This window comes from Marmota marmota, unplaced genomic scaffold, assembly GCF_001458135.2.
Source record: "Marmota marmota marmota unplaced genomic scaffold, marMar, whole genome shotgun sequence".
Taxonomy (NCBI): domain Eukaryota; kingdom Metazoa; phylum Chordata; class Mammalia; order Rodentia; family Sciuridae; genus Marmota; species Marmota marmota.
Window position 1 is genome coordinate 39,049,834 of NW_025999990.1, and position 22,077 is coordinate 39,071,910.

The 22,077-nt window shown below is 38.1% G+C and overlaps 1 long non-coding RNA gene across 1 annotated transcript in view; it reads right to left on the reverse strand.

Moving 5' to 3' along the window:
- Positions 1 to 4,430: 4,430 nt before the first annotated feature.
- The window catches only part of LOC125617752, a 46,693-nt gene continuing 29,046 nt past the window's right edge, over positions 4,431 to 22,077 (reverse strand). The window contains exons 2-3 of the long non-coding RNA XR_007348851.1: positions 17,856 to 17,924; positions 4,431 to 17,577 (exon numbers count right to left, since the gene is read on the reverse strand). This is a non-coding gene — a long non-coding RNA (uncharacterized LOC125617752). The remainder of the gene's footprint in view (positions 17,578 to 17,855; positions 17,925 to 22,077) is intronic.

Genomic DNA, 22,077 nt, shown 5'->3' on the forward strand with positions numbered 1-22,077 from the left:
TAAGCGATGTGATTCTGCAATCTGTATTTGGGGTAAAAATGGGAGTTCATAACCCACTTGAATCTAATGTATGAAATATGATATGTCAAGAGTTTTGTAATGTTTTGAACAACCAATAAAAAATAATAATAATAATAATAATAATAATAATATCAATGGAGCAAACTAAAAAAGGTAAAAAAGGAGGAAAAAAAGAAAGATTAAAAAAAAAACAAATCAAAAACAGGTATCAAGTTGGTAGATTGTAATCCATCATGTCATTAATTACATTAAATATTAACAGTCTAAATACACCAATTGAAAGAGACTGTCAGATTGCTTTAAAAAGGAAGACCCAACTATGTGCTTACTTTGAATGTAAAAGACACTGACTGATGAAACACTGAAAGACTGCAAAAAGTGTACCATGACAACTCTTTCCAAAAGAAAGATATTCAAATAAAGTGGACTTCATATTAAGAAACATTAGGAGAAAATAATAAAATTATTATTATAAAATTATTTATATTTTTAATACTAATTTATATTATGATTTATAAAATAAAAGAGCATATTCTCCAAGAAGTCATAAAAGTCCTAAAGGTATGCATACCTCACAACAGAGCTTCAAAATACATGATGAAAAACTATTAAATCTGTAGGACGGGGTTTGTGGTTCAATGGTCAAGGACTTGCCTAGCACGTGTGAGGCACTGGGGTCCAAGCTCAGGATTACTTTAAAAAAATAAATAAATAAACGTATTGTGTCTACCTACAACTAATATATATTTTAAAAAACTTCCAAATCTAAAAGGAAAAATAAGTCCACTATCGTTGGAAACTTCAAGACTCCTTTCTTATTAATCGATTAAAAATAATAAAAACTAAACTGAAATCAGTAAGGATACAGAAGAACTGAACAAGATTATCAAATAATTCAAACACCTTGACCTAACTGACATTTATAGACCAGGTCACCAATAACAGGAAGATTCACAGTTACTTCAACTGCATTTGGAATATTCACCAAGATGAACTATACTTAGTTATAAAACAAACATTAGCAAAATGAAAAGAATATAAATCATGCAAATCACATTCTGTAATTATAACTGAGTTAAATTAGAAACCAATGGAAAAAAGACAGGTTAAAATATCTAAATATTTTAAAGTTAAACAACTGCTGAAAGCAGTGTACATGCCTGTAACCCCAGAGGCTTGGGAGGTTGAGGCAGGAGGAACACTTTAGCGAGAGCTTAAGTAAATCAGAGAGATCCTATCTCTAAAAAAAATATTTTAAAAGGACTGGGGATGTGGCTCTGTGGTTACGTGTCCCTGGGTTCAATCCCTGGTACCAAAAAAACAAAACAAAACAAAACAAAAAAAACCAGAATTCATTTATGCTTTTAAGTGACTTAGAGGTCAAAACAAAATATGTGTACATTTTTGATTGAAAGAAAAATAAAAATGTGACATCAAAATTTGTGGCAATCAGCTAAAGCAGTTTTTAGATTACAATAAATAACTTTAAATGATTATATTAGAAAATTTTAAAAATTCTCAAATCCACTGAGTGTACAAAAAAAGATATAAGGCAACTTAATGGAAAAAGACTAGACTTTTCAACAAATGGTGTTTGATTGGCAAAAATTAATTGAAAACTTATCATAAACTGAGATTTTTTTAAAATTTCAAATTTTTTGAAATAAAACATAAGAAAATCTTTGTGACCTTTGGTTAAGCAAAAAGTTCTTAGTAAGATGCCAAAAACCTGATTCAGAGAGAAAAGGTGATAATTGGATTTTATTGAATTTAAAAATTGCTCTACAAAGAAACATGTTAATAAACAAAACCCCACTATTATATATAACTTGATTGTACCAGTAAATATTTTTAGAAAAAAAAATGAAAATGACATACTAGGTTTTCTTTTTTTTCTTTTCTGCCGATCATATATCTCCCCACAAAACATGTGTGCAGAATATATTTTGAAAACTCCAGAAGATAAACAACTCAATAAAAGTGGACATGATTTGAATGACTCTTGCCCCCCAAAGATGACAAATAAGCACAAAGAAAAATTCAGCATCAGTAACCACTAGGTAAAGGCAAATTAAAATCACAGTAAGCTACTGTTATATTAATAATATTGGTTTATTACAATTAATTAATAATATATAAATATTATTAATAGTAACAATTAATAATCAATTGATATTTATTTATTTATTATTAATATGTTAAAATAGTAAAAAAATAAACCAAACAAAATATTGATATATAAAATACCAATACTGGCAAAGATAAAGAACAAGTAGAGCAGTTATATAAGGCTAACATGAATGCAGAAGTGGCATAGTCATTTTGGAAAATAAATTGATAGTTTCTTAGAAAGTAAAACATACATGCAATTAGTATGTGATATGTAATGGTACTTCTAGGTATTTACCCATGGGAAATAAAAACATGAGGCCTCACAAAAACCTATATTTAAATGTTTACAATCAATCAATAAAAACAGGAGACAACCCAGACATCCTTCATATAGTGAGTGGATAAGCCACAGTACATCCATACAATGGAATACTACTTTGCTATAACTATTGATAGGCATGAACACATTGAAGATCTTAAATAACTGGTCACATGAGAGAAGTCAGACCTGAATGTCTAGATAACATACATTTTTATTTATAGACATTGGGCAAAAAGAAAAACTGGAGGGACAGAGAGAAAATCAGTGGGTTCAAAGATGGAGTGAATTTTAAAAAATGAGTTGTGATAAACCTCCTAATAAGTGCATGACTATATCTGAAGTGCATGAATTTGCTTTCAGCAACTTTTGCAATAGCAGGATATTAGATAGAATTGTCAGGGGAAGAGGTGTACACTTTTCCCTTCAATGTTCTGATAATAAGAAAAGGAGTAATTTACCCCATATCCAGCAACATGCATAATTATATTTGAGGAGGAAGCACAAGGAGAAAAAATATCACATTATTCAGTGTTTTTTAAGTTCCAAGCATTTTGCTCGACACTTTTTTATATAGATTTACTGATTCGTTTCTCACCACAAACCCAAAGTATTATTGTTCCCATTTTACAGATAAAGAAACTAAGGCAGAGAGAGGTTGAATAATTTATTTGAAGTTCCACCACTAGCAAGCAGAATATGGATTTCTAGTGAAGGTTGTTTGTCTTGTATTTCTTCCTTCATTAGTTGTGATCATTATTACATATATGTAAATGGAATGAAAAAAAAAGCCAGAGGTGGGTCTTGTCGTCATTTTTCCTTTCTCTGGGAGTTGTAGAATCTGTGCTGGGTCAAGAATTTTCAAAATAGAAGATTGTAGGCAATAGGGATTCTATTGTACGTTGTTCTTTATAATTGAAATTAAATATTATTTATTAAATTTTTTAAAAATTTCACTTAAACATTCAAAAATGAAAAAGTAATATTGGATTAGGAGTTATAAGAGTTACAAAATTTATTCCTCATGATTTGCTCTTGAAAGTGTTCAGATATTTAGAAAGGTCTTCCTTCCTTCCTTCCTTCCTTCCTTCCTTCCTTTCCTTCTTTCTTTCTTTCCTTCTGTAATTCTGGACTACCATTAAGAAAGCACATCAAGAAAAAAATCATCACTTTATTAAAAATGAGAGAGTTCAATGTCAAAATTGGGAGAGTTAGAAGTGCTTAATTAAGATTGATTTCATGAGGCTGAGTTGTTACCCATATTTTCTCATTTTTATGAAACTACTCTAATAAATACCTGGCATTCAATCATTTTATACTATCTTCAGTTAAAGAGAACTTCTGAGCATAAAACTTAATAAGTATCTGACACCATCAAATACTTAAAAATATAAATACTATATTCTTGAATGCAAAAACAATACTTTGTCACATATAAGAAATAAAAAATCAATAAAGGCAAATTTCCCCAATACTCTGAAAGATTAATGGTTCAGTAATTGTTTTTTTGAACCAGTTTGATCACTCCCCCACAGTCAAATAAATTCCAAAAAGAAATTAAGTATTCATCTATGAAAAAGAAACCAAAATGGGCTAGAAAAATTATTGATAAATATATTTACGATATATTATAAAATAAAAGTATAAATAGGTTTAACCTCTGAAAATGAGAAGGCCTTTCTAAGTATAACATCAAAAGCTGAAATGAAAAGAAAAATTCAATAATGTTAACAACATGTAAGATGTAAAACTGCTGTAAATAAAACTTTCTTAAGCTAAAATAACAGAAAAGTGTCTCACAAAGAATAAAAACCCCTGAAACATATAGGAAAGAAAAAGAATGGCTATTTCAAAGTTAAAAATTATGAAACAATGGCAAAAACCACCCACAAAGGAAAAAAATGGAAAAGGATTCGAGAGCAAAATTTACACAAAAGACTCTAATCCGTCCATCGACACATGAAAAGATCATCTTGAAATAAAATAATCCAATAAATGGAAAATTTAAAAACACAAGCCCTTTGGAGCTTACAGAGTTGGCATATAATAACTTCAAAGACCCCAAAGTGACAGGGACTCCCTCAAAGCTGCATCCTCCTTTCTTTCCACAGAGAGCAAACCTTGGTAAAAGTTGAGCACTTGAAAATGCGTTTTTTAAAAAATTTTTATTATTAGTTATTCAAAACATTACATAGTTCTTGACATATCATATTTCATACATTTGATTCAAGTGGGTTATGAACTCCCATTTTTACAGATTGCAGAATCACAGCGGTTACACATCCACTTTTTTCTTTTTTACATACTGCAAAGCCCAAAATGCTGCATCATTTTGACCCAGAAATTCTAGTTTTAGGAAACTATCTAGAGGAAAAAAAAAAACCAATCTGGGGAAAGGACTTTCCTATGCTCATTACCTTATTGTCACTAATAGCAAAAAAAACAAACAAATAAACAAAAAAAAAAACGTGGAAATAACCTACATGCTCAAAAATTGTAGGATTGGTTGAATAATTTACTGTGTACACATGGAATATGTTCAGTGATTTGCTGGAGCTGGCTCACCCTGGCTTGTAATTGTCGTCGTTAAAATCTGAATTTTACAAGGCATTTGTTGAGCTATTGGTAGCTTGAAATCAACCATGGTGAGAATGTTTACACCATGAAAATCAGAAATGCTATAAATCCAGGCTAGTTTTTAACCCTCCGAGAGCTGGTTGATAAACATCCACAAACATATTACTGCCTTACATCTATTATTAATGGTATTTGTATAATATTAAGTGACAAGAGACAATGTCTATGATTTTTTTGTGTGTCTGTGCTATGCGGCGACAGCAGCAACTAAAGCATTATCCATAATTCCAATTACTCTAAAAATATAGAAAAAAGAGCCGACCTTGAGCTATGTTTTATTTTCTGATTGGCTAGATCAAATATATTTATTTTCTTACTTGAACACATTTTAATATTTTACTTGGGGCACATGATATCTTTATAAGGAAAGTTTTTGTTTGAAAGAATGGTTTTTGATGTTCTTGACTATTTGCTCAAATATCCCCATATGAATCCTCCTACTAATTCTTAGTAGCTGGTCTGTGAACCAGATCCAGTTGCTACCATTTCTTTAAAATAAAGTTTTATTGGAACACAGTCTTGCTCATTTCTTTGCATGTTGCTTGTGATTACTTTTGTACCCCAAATAGTAGAAATTAGTCGTCCTACAGAGACCGTGTGCAGTGTGGCTAAAAGTATCTGAAATCCTTGCTATTTGGCTCTTAGGAGAAGTTTGCTGACTTCTGCTGTATGCACTCTTGGGCCCCTGCACAGCCCTGCTTCCACCCACTCCTTGAGGAAAGCTGTTCTCACCCAGAGCCCCTCCTAAGTGGGGTTACCCAGGTTCTGTTCCTTCCCCTGGGTCATGACTGATTAGATGTAAGGAGGAAACTTGGTCCTAGGACTGGTCCTCCATAAACTACTGTGTGTTCTACAACTTACGTAGCAGTCAGATTCCTCTTGGGGGAAATTTTGTGTTGGGAAACCAGCAAACTGTTGAAATGGGTTGTGGATGCTGCCGTTATAACCAGCAGCAATCTCAGGCTTAAGTTGTGTGCAGACTGAATTTATAGAGACAGTTAGCTAGGAGACAGAGGGGAAAAAACCATCTTAATATAGCCCAGATAGAAACCATTTGCAATGTGAAAGGCCACATGAGGTCTGAAAGGAAGAGAAGACCAGATTCTTGCTTTTGTAGTTCTTTGGTTTTGTTCCTTTGAAGCCAGGGTTACACTTCGGTTCTTATATGCAATTGTGTGTCAGATTCTTTATTTTTTTTTCCTCTTATTTTAAGAACTCTCCTCTTCTTGAGCTAGAATTAGGTATAATCAGATGAACCTTGAATAAGAGAGCATATTCTTAGTGGTATATTCAGGAAAAGTTCATTGTTCTTGAACGGTAAAATAATTTGTCAACCATGATTAAGAACAGTAGGCAATTTACCTGAAGGATAATGACTTGTGTGTCATAACAGTAAAAAAAAAAAATCACAGTACAAATAATTTTTATTGCAGCCAAAATACCACTCAGCTTTGTATTAAAAGCCAACATATGAATGCACAGTGACAGGGAGGGTGTTTAGGGTCACTGAACATGCACACAAAGATGTCATGGCTACAGAAACACCTGTGCTAGAGAATTTGGAGCTTACCTTCTGTGAAAAGTCAGTAGTCTCCAAATTTCTCTTGTCTCTAGATTACCTATAGCGCTCTGGTCTCAGAGTTGGACATTGATTAGCCTGAACTTCTGAAATCTTTTCATTTATTCCCTATATGGTACTGAATTCCTTTAAGCTGCAATAACAGAATGCCATAAACTGGGTGACTTTTAAACAACAGAAATATACTTCTTGCAGTTCTGGAAGCTGGGATATTATGGTGACAGCAGATTTATTGTCTGCTGAGAGTCCCTTCCTGGGTCATAGACAGCCATTTTCTCACTGTCCCTCTTACACATCAGAAAGGGTAGGGGAGCTTGCACAGGTCTCTCTTATAAGGGCACAATCCCACTCATGAGGACTCTGCCAAAGGCCCCACCTCCTCATAACATCACATTGGGAATTAGCATTTCAGCATATGAATTTTGGGGAGACACAGGCGTTCAATCTCTAGCAGGTGCCAAATGCATTCCCTTAATTTGCACTACTCTTTGTCTATTTCTTCTACAACAAATTTGAAAAGGGAGAAATGGGATTTAGAGAAATGAAGATGCAGCTGTTCTAATTGTAAAAGCAGAGATAAAAACAGAGCCACTCCACAATAAGGAGATGCAAAATGCCCACCTGAGAGTAGAAGGAAGGATCTGCCCACTGGAACTGTAACATTCTGGGTGCGTGCAATGGCTAGTGTAAACCCATAAACACACTAAGCTTTTAAAGGAATGCTCACTCGTATGTGAGTGTGGCTTGTGTGTGGTTGAGTGTGCATGCTAGAGGGCGGGAGGGAGAAATGAGCATGAATCAGATATGTTCATATTGCTCCTTAATTTCCTTTTTTTCAAAAATATTCTTATGACTCAGAGCTATAGAAAGTACCAGAGCTAGCTCAGGTGAGAGTAGTGAAAAGAATGCGTCCATGCCCCTTGAGGAACTTACACTCTGGCACACGAGACAAACACATAAATAATTAACAGACAACTAGCATTACAGCGGCCAAGTGAACTAACAACTCTGGGAACATAGAAGGAGCCATTTCTTGTCCTAATGGGAGTGGAAGGCGATTAAGAGAAAGATCCACTGAGGTGGGCATTTGAAAGATGAGTGAGATTTCACCTGGGATAAAAGTGGGATGAAGTGGCTTTGTGCAGACGCCACTCTACAGTGGGCGCTTGCCACACCTGTGGAGACCCGTGGCTTTCTATTCTGCTGTGGTTGTCAGGAGGTGGGAAGGGTGGTATAAGGAGGTCAGATCCAAGAATAACAAAGGATCAGAAATGAAGCAAGGATCTAGGAGGGCAAAAGGAAAACCAACAAACAAGCCCAAACTAACCATTTCTATTACTTTTTAACACCATGTACAAAGGAATATATGAGAAGCTTTCTTAAAACACAGGTACGGGCGGGTTGTGACTCAGAACGTGGCAACATAGGATGAATTCAGTAAGGCCCTCAATATTCCATTCATATCCTTGCACTTCATGATGCAATAAGGAGAGACGGTAATAGATTCCATTCATTTCACCCACAGATATTTATAGGACATCTACTGTGTTCCTACAATTGTACCAAGTACTGGGGAAACAGAAGAAAACAGAAAAGATAAGGCTCAGTTGACACAGATCCAGGGTGGAGGAGCTGGTTTATAGGACGGAGTCTCCTCTTTCTGTACAGGAATGGAGAATGGAGGTTCATATTGGGGTCAGACACAATATGGAAAGCCAAGCCCGAGGGCAGCCATCTTCCTGCTCGGCCAGTGAAAGGAGAAAAAACAAAGACCATTCCCGTGCAAGAGGTCCCAGAAATTTTAACCACAGCAGAAACTTTGTCCTTGACCCAGTATCAGGATCCTGGATATCAAGCAGTGTTGGTGCCATTTTGGTGAGCACCATGGTCGGGCAGGGATGGGGACAGCCATCCTGACAGTCTCCAGTAGGAATTGATAAGAATCAGGAGCACAGCATTTTTTGCCTTTGAAGTGGCAGCAACAGAAGAGGCAGATGGTGGCGTGTATCATGTAAGAATCCAAGAGGCCAAGACACGTGTGACTCCCTTTGCCGGAGAGGCTTCAGAACTATTTCTGGAGAAATGTGAGGAAGCCAGCTTTTTGAGGGTGGGGGATAAAAACAGTGAAAAAAATGATTTCTGACAATTTATATGGCTCCACTTTTATGATCCATCCAAAAATGGTTTTCAGTCTCCAACCACAGGCAGGGAAACTAAAATTCCTAGAACCCAGGACCGTGGCGCTGATCAGAGAAATAGATTGGGGCTCAAACCCAGGCGGGCTTCAGCGGTGTTTATTACATTATCACATTTTTTGACAAATGATCATTTTGTTTGCATACACTGTCACATGATATAAATAACTAATACCTGGAAATGCCACCTTCAGACACAAAAAAAGCAGTCCGCACCTGTGGAATGGTCAGTCTCATCACTTAAACACAGTGGGTATCTGATAGATTTTTAAAAACCTATTCATTGGTAGGACCCCATCAGATTGGTGAAGGCAGGAGCCTTAATTCGCTTGCTCTATTCAGGGAAGCAACCAGTACCAGGGGACTTTCTGGAAGCTAATCCCTACATGGGTCAGTGAGCTTTAGCATCAGGCTTCTATCTACTCCCTGTGCCTTGTGAGTTTGACCTTGTGAAGACTGAGAATGAATTTAAAGTCACATACTTTTCTGTCACTAATCAGATAAAGTTTTTTTTTAAATAGATGCAAGCATCAATATTATTGCTGGTAAGTATAGATTTTTAAAATGGTTCTCAAAGTCAATACATATTAATTGAGAGTACTGTACTCCAGTATAGTGGTTTTTCTAAGAATTGCCTGGGCATTACCAGAAAGTAACGGATCTTCCTGGCTTTCCATCTCTCTTCCACTCTATTCACATTGGTAGGCACAAAGCAACATCAGGCTCAGAAAGAAAATCTGAAAATTGTGGATGACAGGCAGATAGAAGGCACCTGTTTAATTGTATTCAAACTCGTCTGAACTGGTTCCCAAAGACCTTCATCCTCTCTCCTCCAAGAAAAAGAGCAAACCAGCATTTTCTTTTAACTCGATTCTATTTAGGAAGGGTTTTGAAACTAAAAAAGAGACGGACCGAGGGGGGAAAATCTGATCTACCAGCTTTCGCAATATGCCAACAGCGCTGTATACAGAATAAGGAAGCTTCATTTCAGATTGAGGTTGCCAAGGTCACGAGATAGCAGTGTGAGCCCCTGCTTTAATGCTGAGCGTGACATTTTTTTTTTTTTATCCTTTGTGAGGTGGTCCATATGGAACAGCATAGCACCTAGCCAGAGCAGGGTTCATTCCTGCTGGAAGGGGAGGAGCCAGTGTGAACCAGCCAGGGAAAAGCAAGAACATTGGATTCTGCAGCTCGATGCCAGGATGTAGGCTGCTGCTGCCTTCTGGGGGGTGCTGCTCTGTGCCAGCTTCTCCTAAAGCAAATCAGAATTACAAGACGTCGTGGTCTCTCCCTGGTTTTACAGATTTAATACCCAGTAATTATGGGACTGCGTGATCCACAGTGTTGCTAACGCTCAGGTTCATGGTGACGGTGGGGAGGGAAGAAAGATGAACTTGATGTTTCCAGCTGATGTGGGATCCTGGCTGCAGGGTGGGGGGATGTCCCAGCCCTTTGCTTTTAGCTCTGGTTGCTGTTGTCTCCCTACATCCTGTTCAGAAAACTATGCCCCTCGAGAAAGCCACCTCTTAAAATCACTCAGATTTCGTCATTTCAATCTGTGATTATCCAAGAGTTAATTATTGCCTTTCACACCATCCCTGGCTTTTTTCTTGTCTCCTCCCTGTCCCTCCTGCTGCTGTCCATTTCCCTGTCATTAGCACTTCCACCAGAGACTGGAGAAGGGACAGCAGAGGAGGCCATGCTTTAATCAGCCACTCTTAACTCTGTGTACAGGTTCCTGGACAGAAGAGATTAAAGTCCTCAGGTCCACTCACCCTAGTGTCAGAGTTCTCCGTGACACCATTTGCAGAAATAACTGAGACTCACATGAGCCGAATCGTCTTCACGTCCCATCTACCCACCATGGTGCTGATGCTTGGTAGAGCAATGTGGGTATCACGCCTCATTAGAGCAGTCCTGAGTCTTCCGCTGTCTATGCTGATGCCAGGAAGAAGGCGGTCACCTGTGGAAACTGTGTTTATTTACGGACACTGTGGCTCCAACCTGAGGATGCACACCTGCATTCACACCCACTGCCCCCTGGCCGTTTGAATTCAGGTCCCTGGGTGTAGAGGTTGTCTGTGGCTTCCGCCAGCTCAGCATTCATTCCTGCTTTGGTTGTTGGACCCATGATTGGGTTGGAGGGAAAACAAAAATAATCTCAAAGTCTTTTTTTGTCTTATGAGATTCAAAACCTCACCCCTGAGAAGATTTGTAGGCATGGTCAAGAAAAAGAAAGAGCAAGAGGCACAGGAGAGTGGGGGGGAGAGAGAGAGAGAGAGAGAGAGAGAGAGATATCAATCTAAGCCCATACTCAAGAAGCTGGGGGGTCTCAGAGGAAGTGTCTGTGCCATGGGTCTTGGCACGAGAATGCATGCCCCCAGCCTGTCCCTGAAGAACTATGGTAGCTGGACCTCAAGCAGCCCTGTGTGCTGGGAAGGAGGCTAGCTGTGGAGAGTGAGATCTGAGGAGCAAGGAGGAGTACCCCAGCCCTCATCGCCTCACCTGGTCTCCACACAAGACCTCAGGCAAACTCCCCAAAGGAAGCAGGTTGGTTTCCCTATTAGTGGGCAAAAATAGGAACTCAGACACAGAAATGAAGACTTATGAAACAAATAAGATTCTTTCCTATATACTTGATTCTATAGCCAAAATTCATCTTTACTACCCTTGTATTAATTATTTAGTAAATATACAATCTCCCCAGATCAAAAACAAAAGAGGAATAAAAAGAAGAAAACAAAACAACAACAACAAAAGGATTAGAAATTTGCGAATAATCTGTTATCTTTATGTATTTCTGAGGAAGTTAGTTATCCCACTTGTATTTGTATGAACAGCAGGTGATACTTATGAGGTAAGATCCTAATGTTTATTCAAATACTTTTAGTTGAATTTTAAAAGGGGAAGTTTTATCTTTTTTGGAAGACAAATTTTAAAATGGATCAAAATCCTTAAAAATGTCTGTGTGTGTCTGTGTGTGTGAGTGCATGCATGTACAAATTCTACTTTAGGAATTTACCCTAAAGCAATTGTCATGAATATATTCAATGGTTTCATTAAAGAATGTTTATAAGGGTGACAGAGTTAATTTCCCCCTTTTTATAAATATTTCTTAGTGGGGTATAATTTATTTACAGCAAAATGCACAAATCCTAAGTGTACAGCTCAGTGGGTTGTAACAAATGCACACACCCCATGTAACCCACATGCCTGCAAGATAGAGCATATTTTTATCACCCCAGAACATTCATTAGTACCCATTCGCAGTCATCTCCCCAAGAAGCAACCACTGTTCTGATTTTTATCTTGGTAGTTCAGTTTTGCTTGTAAGAGATACTTTTGTGACAATATTAAATGTAGAATTTCTTTAAGTTTTCAGTCCTCTGTGAACCATGATCCCAAGCAGTCACTCTAAGCTCCAGAGAAGGACAAATCATGAACATCACTTCGGGAAAGAGAAGGTGACCGGATGCGAAAGGAGGAGGAATGGGGAAGCAATCCTGCCCCTTCTGCACTAAGGGATCTTGGCAAAACCAAAGTGACAGAATCAGGCAAGATTGCCCATGTTTTGATCCAGAGGGAGGCAAGATGTCAGATGGAAAGAAACGAGATCTCCTGTCTTTCCACCTTCCACCATAAGCCTCCCTTCTACAAAATGAGACCAAGATGATGTTCTGAAATGAGGTCTGGCTGGCCTCTAGGACCGAGTGACCTTTTCAAAACTTTGGGTGTCAAAACAGAGGTCCAACGTTCCCAGATCCAAGGTCAAGACCAAGCTCCCTTGCACAGCATACAAAACCTTTATGCACCTCATCCTGGTCTTAGTTTAACTTCCTCTCCATAGATGACCAACTCATCCTAATATGCCTGGGGAAGGAAGGAAGCCTGTCCCTTCTGTAATAATGGATTGTGGGAAAAAGCAAAGTGACAGAATCAGGCAAGATTGCCTATGTGTCTTCATCACCCAGAGTGGGGCATGGGGCGACTGGAATCCCCCAGTCCTAAGCACCCTGAGATGGCTGGTCACCCTATCCCAGCCCACCCACACTCTCCACCACCAGCACCCAAACTAAAACTTTGCACTTAATAAAACAGGGAAGGCCTCTGGTCTTATTAATTTTTATTTCATGGGCACTAATGAATTTCTCAATCTCTGATGATTCATTATGTTCATATGGCTAGTATTTTCTTTATGATTTTTCACCTCATTTCTGTTACTGGTCTTCAGAATAAATGTTTTTTGAAAAGAAAAACAGAAATTCCATTGTGATGCTCTTTCCTTAATAAAGGGTGCTGGTTTAGAAGGCTCTGTTGGTCCCTCTCGTGTCTTCTCTCTCAACAACAGGCAGCAATATGCATTTTCCCACAATCACTTAATAAAATGAACTTTGTCGCAAGTAAAGAAGTGGGCCCAGCTTCTAGTTTTCTAGTCTCTCCAGGTACCTTGGAACCTGTCTATTTTAGGACACTAGGAGGGTTGTTCCCCTTATAAACAGCATTGCCACTGCCTTACTTCCTAAGATCACAGCAGCAAGGTGGCAGTTTTAGACTCTGAAAGGATGCTTTACGAATTTTGAGAGTATTAATTCCCAAGGACCGTTTTATCATTATAAGTAGTAGGCTTAATGAAAAAAAGCCATCAAACACAACCCAAAAGCAATATTTTTCTTTTGTTCTTCTTATCCATTTTTACATTTTAACAAATGCTATTTTCTGAAATGGATATTTAGATACACTTGCTGCTGAAAGATTCCATTACTACTACGAATTCTATTAGCCAGCGTGCTTATTATATTAATGTTCGGAGCAGGGATCACTAGAAATGACATTTATTTGAGAAAATTAGGAGAAAACTATTCAAAATTAAACAACTTAATCCTTGTTTCGGATTGTGATTCACTCAAGTCTGCACAGCTCCAAACTCCCTGGGTGACCTGCATTTAATTCTGTCTTGAACAGCTTTTTCCCTATGTGGAGCATTCCAGAAGCCAAACTGACTCCACCCATTTGGCTCAGATGTGAAATTCTTGCACAGATTCTACTCCCTGAGCACTAGGAAGGCCCTGGGGCCTCACCCCAGCGCTCATCCTTTTGTACAATGGGTAAGAGGACCAGAAGTCGACAGTCACCTCAGTTGCAACGTCTCTTGCCGCCCCCTGCACACTGAGGAAAGATTTATTTTTGAAAGCACATGTTTGGTGATTTGGGTTGAAACGTGTGGCTTTTGCCCTCACAGCATCCCTATCACTTGCAATTCCCTCCTCCTCATCTTTGGTCCTCTTAGGAGCAGTATCAAAGAATCTGGCTGGTAGCCATTCTATAAAAAAAGCATTTGTTGCTTTGACGAAGTGATCTAGCCCCTCAGGCTGAATATTACCTTGTTTTTAGCAGTTTTCATGCACACAGGCCTCCGCAGGACTTTTAAGCTATTAAATGAACCATTCTGTTTCTATTCCCAAATGTTTGCCTAGTGTCAGGATGAGGTCATCACTTGCCAAGGACTGACCCCTACCAGTCTAGCAAGGTTAAATGACTTCCAAATACCAGTGCAAAAGCCCAGAGAGTGACCGGGTCCTGGGTTCTGGAGGCCACAGCAGACCACAGGGTAAGAGAAGGAGACTTGCTGGACTTGTATTAGGATGCTGGGAACAGCCTAGTCTCTTTGTCTAGGGAAGGGAGTAGTTGACATTTGGAGAAGAGTTAGAGTAAATGATGAAAAATGATTGAAAGCCTGGGACGTAGGAACTAGAATTTAGAAAGTCAATGACATCTGGATGCACGAGGAATTGAATAATGCCTAAATGACACCATAGGCTTTGGAGTCAAGTCCAGCACCCTGTCAGGCTCTCTCTTGCCTCCTTTTCCCCAAGGTAGTGCTTCCTAAGACAATTCCTCCTTCCCTGGTTTGTCTCAGGTTAAAAGTTGCATCTCCCATGAAGTCTTTTCTGGCTCTTTATCATCTTGGATGCATGTCCCTCTCTTTGTTCCCAAAGCACTTGGGCTTGATCCTCTTGTGATAATAATATTAATGTGCTCATTGAGAATTTGCTGAGTGCCAGACCCTAATTTAAGCACTACACACATATTATTTCATTTAAATCTCCCTGTAAACTTTTATATAATCACTTTGTAGGTGAGAGAACAGAAGCATTGAGATGGTTAAAAACTTGCTCAAAGTAAAACAGATCAGAAACTGGAATCTAGGACCTGAACCCTTAACCATCAAACTACTGCATTGTCTGTATCTCTGTTTTGAACTTCAAGGACACACCTGGATTTAAGGGCAGCAAACACAGACCCTATTCCTCAATCACTGTAGTGTCAAAGTCTTTAACCACTACCTTAGTACATTAAAATAATATGTGGGAGTGTGATGTGTGTGTGCGTGCGCACATACATGCATGTGTAAACATGGCGTTCAGTCACTGTCTATGAAGTATTTTTAAGGAGATTCTAGGTCTTTCATTAAATTCTCTATAGTCTGAATCAAACTTAACCCTTAGAGTGCCTATGATTCCTCAAACTACATACTTTCTGTGCAACCTCATATAAATAGACCCCCTTGCTCCTTCTTAAACCCATAAGTAAACACCTTTCAATAATCCAGACACTCAGGCTGTTTCTTCACCCCAACCTGCAGGTGGGCATTGTTGTTTTAACAGCTGGCATGTGAGATGAAACTTATCTGTCATCCCTCTTTTATGCTATCACTTTCTAACTTACTCTTCCTCACAATAGTAAAGACATTAGAATGGAATGGAACTGCTTTTAGGGAAAGAATGGGGTTTAGTGTTTCACGACTAGATTCATATTTTTAGATAGAGTTTGAAAAAAGGTTTGAAACACAAATATTCTCTCAAATCTCAAATATATATTTGAACCCAAGCTACTGGTTTACACACAGTAGTTTTAAGGTGGTTTCAGATACTCTGGTGGAATTTGTCATAGCAATGGATTTTTACCCTTCTTCTCCTTAAAAAGCACTTACTGAGCGCCTAATTGTGGAAGGTTCTACACTAAACATTGCAGGAGGTGAATTATTCAGAGATGGTTTTAGAGTCCATAGACATAAATAATTTTACTCCTATAACTATAGAAGTTACTAAGGCTTACTTAGAACTGAAAACATTGTTTTATAAGTTGTCATTACTTTAAAACAGATATGTCAAGAATTGGAACAGCAAAGTGATTTTCAGTGGTTAAGTTGATGGTAGCCCAGTATTGTTGGACTTAGAAGCCAAGCCTTCCAATCAACGGCCCAATTGCACCCTAGACCTCCACCATTTCAGAAAAAGTGTTGGGTTGATGCTCGGCTGCTGGGAAAACTAATGATCAAAAGTCAGGAAAATTCTACACTTTAGAGGTTTTCTGGCAGGGAAGTGTTACTCAGTGAAAATGATCATATTTACTCGGAGGCTAACTGATATTCATCTTATTCTGATGCCTGGCGCGGTATACCCAGAAAGTGCTAGATAGAGTTAGCATAATGGAATCAGTCTGTGCCCTCTCCAGGGAGAGAAACTTCTCATTTATGATGTGCTCTATAATAGTAATGATTTTATAGCTTTGTAGTAGACTCTCAACAAACAGCTTTGGAGATGGATTAAACGATTTCGTTTGGCTTTGGCTATTAGTCTATCTCAGAAACCGTTTTCTGTCTCATACACAATATACCGATAGCGATTATCCCTTATTTCTAAATAACACTATCAGGGATTCAATGACAATGAGAACAGCAGGAAATCCCAAGTAGAATGGTAATAGCTTCCTAAGCAGCGCGACTTCCCGTTTCTCCGAGGGCTGTGGTAAGCCAGTGGACTGGGGGACAGAGAACTTTTGTCTTCTGAATGCTGTCTTTATTTCCTCCATAAGAGCCAGTGATTGAGAAGGTATGAGCACAAAAGAACTTGAACCAGCAGTACAAATTTATTTCATATCTTGGCAGAAACTCGCGCACCATCCCTGTCCAAGGTGATAATGGTATTCTTTCAGAACTGCAACCCTCCACAGGAAAACCAGGAGGGTCACACAATGGCCAGAAATTAACTCTTGACATACTTGCAGCTTTTCCAGCGAGCACCAGGGCTTCATATTTCAGACCTAGACGAGTTGATCTCCCCTGGTGATAGCAATCTGCCTTTCAATTTTGCTGTCTCGAACAGCCAGCTGTGAGCCTTTATATAACATTTCACAGTCCCTTAATTACCGCATGACAACCTCAGGGTTGCTAATCCTAATACCGTTCCGAAGTGAGGGACTTGTGACATATCAGCAGTTTAATACAACTCTTTCTGTGGTAATCATGTTTGGTGGAAAATACAGCTCTTCCCAAACACAGTGAACTGCTACCTTTAAAAATGCGAAGATAAACTTTTGCTCTTGCCCTACATTGCTGGAGAGAAATAGCCTCTTCTGTCCCAGCTGATAGGTTCACCAAGGATGCTAAATATATAACAAAAAAGCCAAATGAGAGAGACTTGTAGGAAAAAGTGGATAAAAACTGGCAGGAAAAGATGCCTTGGATGATTCATTGTGTCATTCAAGTGGAGCACGCTAGTCTTTTTTTTTTCTTTTCTTGGCAGAAATGGGGTCACAGGTACAGTATTACTGTGCCATGCAATGATGTAAGAGGACCCTAAGCTTCGATGGTCTTCACATGGCAGCCAGAACCTTTTTATTACTTCTGGGCAGGTGACAGCAGGCCAAGGCACCTACAGTGAAAAGAATGTTTTGCTTTCATTTGATTAAACAGAGACTTCAAATGGCCCGGCCTAATCATTCAAGACCAATATTGACTGGGATTCAAATAGGCTGGTTGGATTTCCTTGCTTCTGCTCACTTTCTGCCCAAGTTGGTATGCTACCGGCTGCCAGCAAGCAATTAATCAAGTCTGCACTTCAAATGGAGCTGTGTAAATAGAATACAAAGTTTGGAGTTTGGTGAGTTTCCTAATACCCTGAGGCATATTAATCAATCAACAAATACTTACTGTGGCTCCCCGGTATCCTGCTAAGTGCTCTGGGAGATGGGAGTCATCTGAAACGGAGTTCCAGTCCTCCTACAAAGTACAAGGAGAGATGACTTGAAGCCCAATGGACCTGGGTCTAAATCCCAGCTCATCAACTTATTAGGTTGGTGACCTTGAACAAAGGCGGTTCTGATCGGGGACCTTACAATTAAATGAGGTTAAAAATTACTGTCTTGCAGGGTTGGAATTTCCAGCTCAGGCCTCATCTCTGGGCTCTTGACTTGTCTATGCAGAAGTCTACTGACTCTGTCTACTGGAATATAATCTAATAGGATTACAAACCAGATGCGCCCACAGAGTTCACCCTTGTCCTTCCCACCTCCACGGAGATCCCGGAGACCCACAATTTCCCTGCAACTTTTCTCTCTCAATAAATGACATCACAGACCCACTTGAGGTCCTTATTTTTCATATCATTCAATGGCAACTCCTCTTGGTCTTATTCTGAAAATACATCTCAGATGAGCTGCTTCTCTGTGTCTTCGTCGCCTCCACCCATAATTCAGACAACCCTCAACTAGAAAAACGGGGACCTCCTTCTCTGGTTTCACCACTCTGACTCTTAACCCTCTAGTCCAAGCTCCACTCAGTAGTGAAAGTACTTTAAAACCTACCTGGGGACCTTCAGTTCTGAATAAGTTATAAAAATTCATGAAGTCCTATTTTTCAGTGGTTTACAGTTTATTGTTTTACCTGATTGTCTCGGGACTCAAATTACCCCATATTTGATCATGGACAGCGTCTTTAAGTGACTCTTATATCTTAGTGACAGGCCCCAACACTTTTTGAGCATTTCTTCTCTCCAGCTCTAATGAGACTGTCCCGGCTCTCTTCGGCCTACCCACCCTAGATCTGGAATGGGCTCCTTCTCCTGCCTCCTTTCATTGAGCAATAGTATTAGAGAAAAGATCTGGGTGCTAAGTGTGCTCATTACTCCTGGATGGCATTGCTTCTTGGTCCTTTGAAAGGGCAGGGCTAGTAAACTTGCAGGCACATGCATATATACATATGCATATATGGATATGGATACACTGACATGAACATAAATATACCTGTGCACATTTACATGGATGAGCACATGAATATTCATACTTTAGATGTCATGAACTCATATTGTTCTCCAATTCAGTTCATCCCTACAGGGTTCACCTATTTCTGTTTAATATTGGCAAGTCCTTTCTTACAGAGTGAGAACCCTGGCCTCCAACAGTACCAGTCCACTTAATTATTTGCTCAATCCTTTAATAATACATTTAACATTTTTTTTCCAGAATTGTTTCATTCATACCTCTTCAAAATCCAAACTGACCAAAGGGAATTCAAGATTTGTTTGCAGTTTTCTTACCACATTCACCCTGACCAACATTTAGGGCTTAATGGTCAAATTATGTGTTTCTAAGTTATCTGATTGTTCTTTTCTTTTTTTCTTCCCTAGTGTGACTATGGTATTTTTTGAAATAACATTCAGTCCATTTGTTTTATTTTACTTTCCTCTTTGAGATTTCCCTTTTCCATCTTTATTGGATTCATTTTTTTTGAATATTTAGAACATTAGCATGATTCCAAAGGCCAAAATTATACTGGAAGAAATAATCCCCACCCCCATCCCTTTTGTTTCTCCTCTGCCTTCACCCACCTAGTGGGGAAGAGAGTTTATGTTTCTGATTTTTTTTCTTGTGCTCCTTATCTAAAGGTAAGTAGATCTGTGATTTATTACTCTCCCTTCTTTCTTACACAAAAGGCAGAATATTACACACACCCTTTTGTACTTTTTCTTATTTTTCATTGAAGAACAGTATTTCCTGGAAATCACTCCAAACCATCTCACAGGTCTCTTCAATATGGTATAGTACGTTTGACACCATTGGGTGTATGCACCATGGTTTATCCCATCAATTCTTGGTCACGTAAGGAGCTCCCAATATTTTGCAACTACATATGAGCTGCAATGAATAAATTTGCACATATTATTGGAAGTGGATCTTCCGTGGAAGTTCCCAGAAGCAGGCTTGCTGGGTCAAAGAATACGTGCAACTGTAGTTTTGTGAGACAGGACAACTTTTCCCTCCAATGCAAAATGCCATTTTGCATTCCAATCCATACTGCATGAGGGTCCCTGTTCCTCACAGCCTCACCAACAGAATGTATTGGCAAGGTTTTGAATTTTGCCAATCTAAAAAATGACCGTGGTTTAACTTACTTTTCTTTCATGTATAAAGTTGCACATACAGTGTTATTTTATGTTTAAGGCCTTCTTTTTTTTTTCCTGGTGAATTTTCTGTTCTTGTTTTGTTTATTTTTCCACAGGATTTTTTGTGTTTCATTGTTCAATATTTAAATATTATTTGTATATTAATGATACTAGCCCTTTACCTATAAAATATATGGCAAATATTTTCTCTCAGAATGTTATTCATATTAAAGATTGTTTAATTTTTTGATAGTAAGTTTATCAGTATTTTCTTACATTACATATGAACTTTTATTCACGGTGAGAAATCTTTCCCTACATTCAAATATATAGGAATTGCCCCATGTTTTCTTCTAGTACTTTTGTAGTTTTATTTTTACATTTAGATCTAAAGCGTTTGGAGTTTATTTTGTATTTCTATGAGGCATGGATCTAATTTTACCTTTTCTAAAGAGATATTCCAGGAGCTGTGGTTGTGGCTCAGTGTTAGTGTGCTTGCCTAGCATGTATGAGGCACTGGGTTTAATTCTCAGCACCACATACAAATAAATAAAATAAAGGTCCACCCAACAACTTTAAAAAAAAGAATTAAAAAAAAGAGATACTCCATTGTTTCAACACTGTTAAGAATATAGAAAACAGGTAGTGTGCACCTGTAATCCTAGCAGCTCAGGAGGATCATGAGTTCAAAGCCAGCCTCAGCAACTTAGCAAGACCCTAAGCAATGTAGTGAGATCCTGTATAAAAAAAAATATATATTAAAAGGGCTGGGATGTGATTCAATGGTTAAGAGCCTCTGGGTTCAATTCCCATTAACAAAAAAGAAAGAAAGGAAGGAAGGAAACAATCTTAGGCATAATAATTTTCTGGGATACAACCTTTATATATACTGCATTTCTATAAATATCAGGTCTTAAAACAGTTATTTGCTATTTAAAAGAAATCCTTAACAAACTTTTTTCATTTTATTTTAAATAGTTTCTCATTTAAAAACAAACTTTAACAAATGTTTCATAGCCACATATGGACTGATGTAAAGAATTACAGTTCAGAAGAGCCCAGAACAGAACCAATCTGCACCAGTTTGCCAGCTCTTTCCCATGAGCCTTTGGTGTGTACACAAGGGTAATATGCTGATGGCTGGGGACAGAGCAAGAGACCTTTCAAGAACTATAGTCCCAAAGAAACATGGCTCATCATCTCCTACATACAAGACTTTTTGACACAATGAAGCCATCTTACTGAGCTCTCTGTGAATTCCTAACCCTTGGATTCATGAAAAACAAAATTATTAGTAGACTAAGATGTTTTGGTTTATATGCAGCAAAAATAACTGATCTGCCACTTTTTAAACATGGTACTGAAAGTCTTGTCTAGTAAAATAAGGTGGGGAAAATAAATAAGAAAAAGACATATATGTTGTGAAAAGGAAGAAGTAAAACTTCCATTGTTGGCAGATGACATGACTGTATATAGAAAGCCCATGGGAGTTTAAAAAAATAAAAACCTACTAAAACTAATAAGTGGATTCTGTATGGTTGCAGAATGCATGGTTAATATATAACTAGCAAAACAAAAGAAACAATTGAAAAAATTGACAAAACTAAAAGTTGGTTCTTTGAAAAAATAAACAAAATCGACAGACCCTTAGCCATGCTAGCAAAGAGAAGAAGAGAGAGAACTCAAATTACTAACATACGGGATGAAAAAGGCAATATCACAACAGACACTTCAGAAATACAGAAGATAATCAAAAATTATTTTGAATCCTTATACTCCAATACATTAGAAGATAGTGAAGGCATAGATACATTTCTTAAGTCATATGATCTGCCCAGATTGAGTCAGGAGGATATAGACAACCTAAACAGACCAATATCAATTGAGGAAATAGAAGAAACCATCAAAAGACTACCAACTAAGAAAAGCCCAGGACCGGATGGGTATACAGCAGAGTTTTACAAAACCTTTAAAGAGGAACTAATACCAATA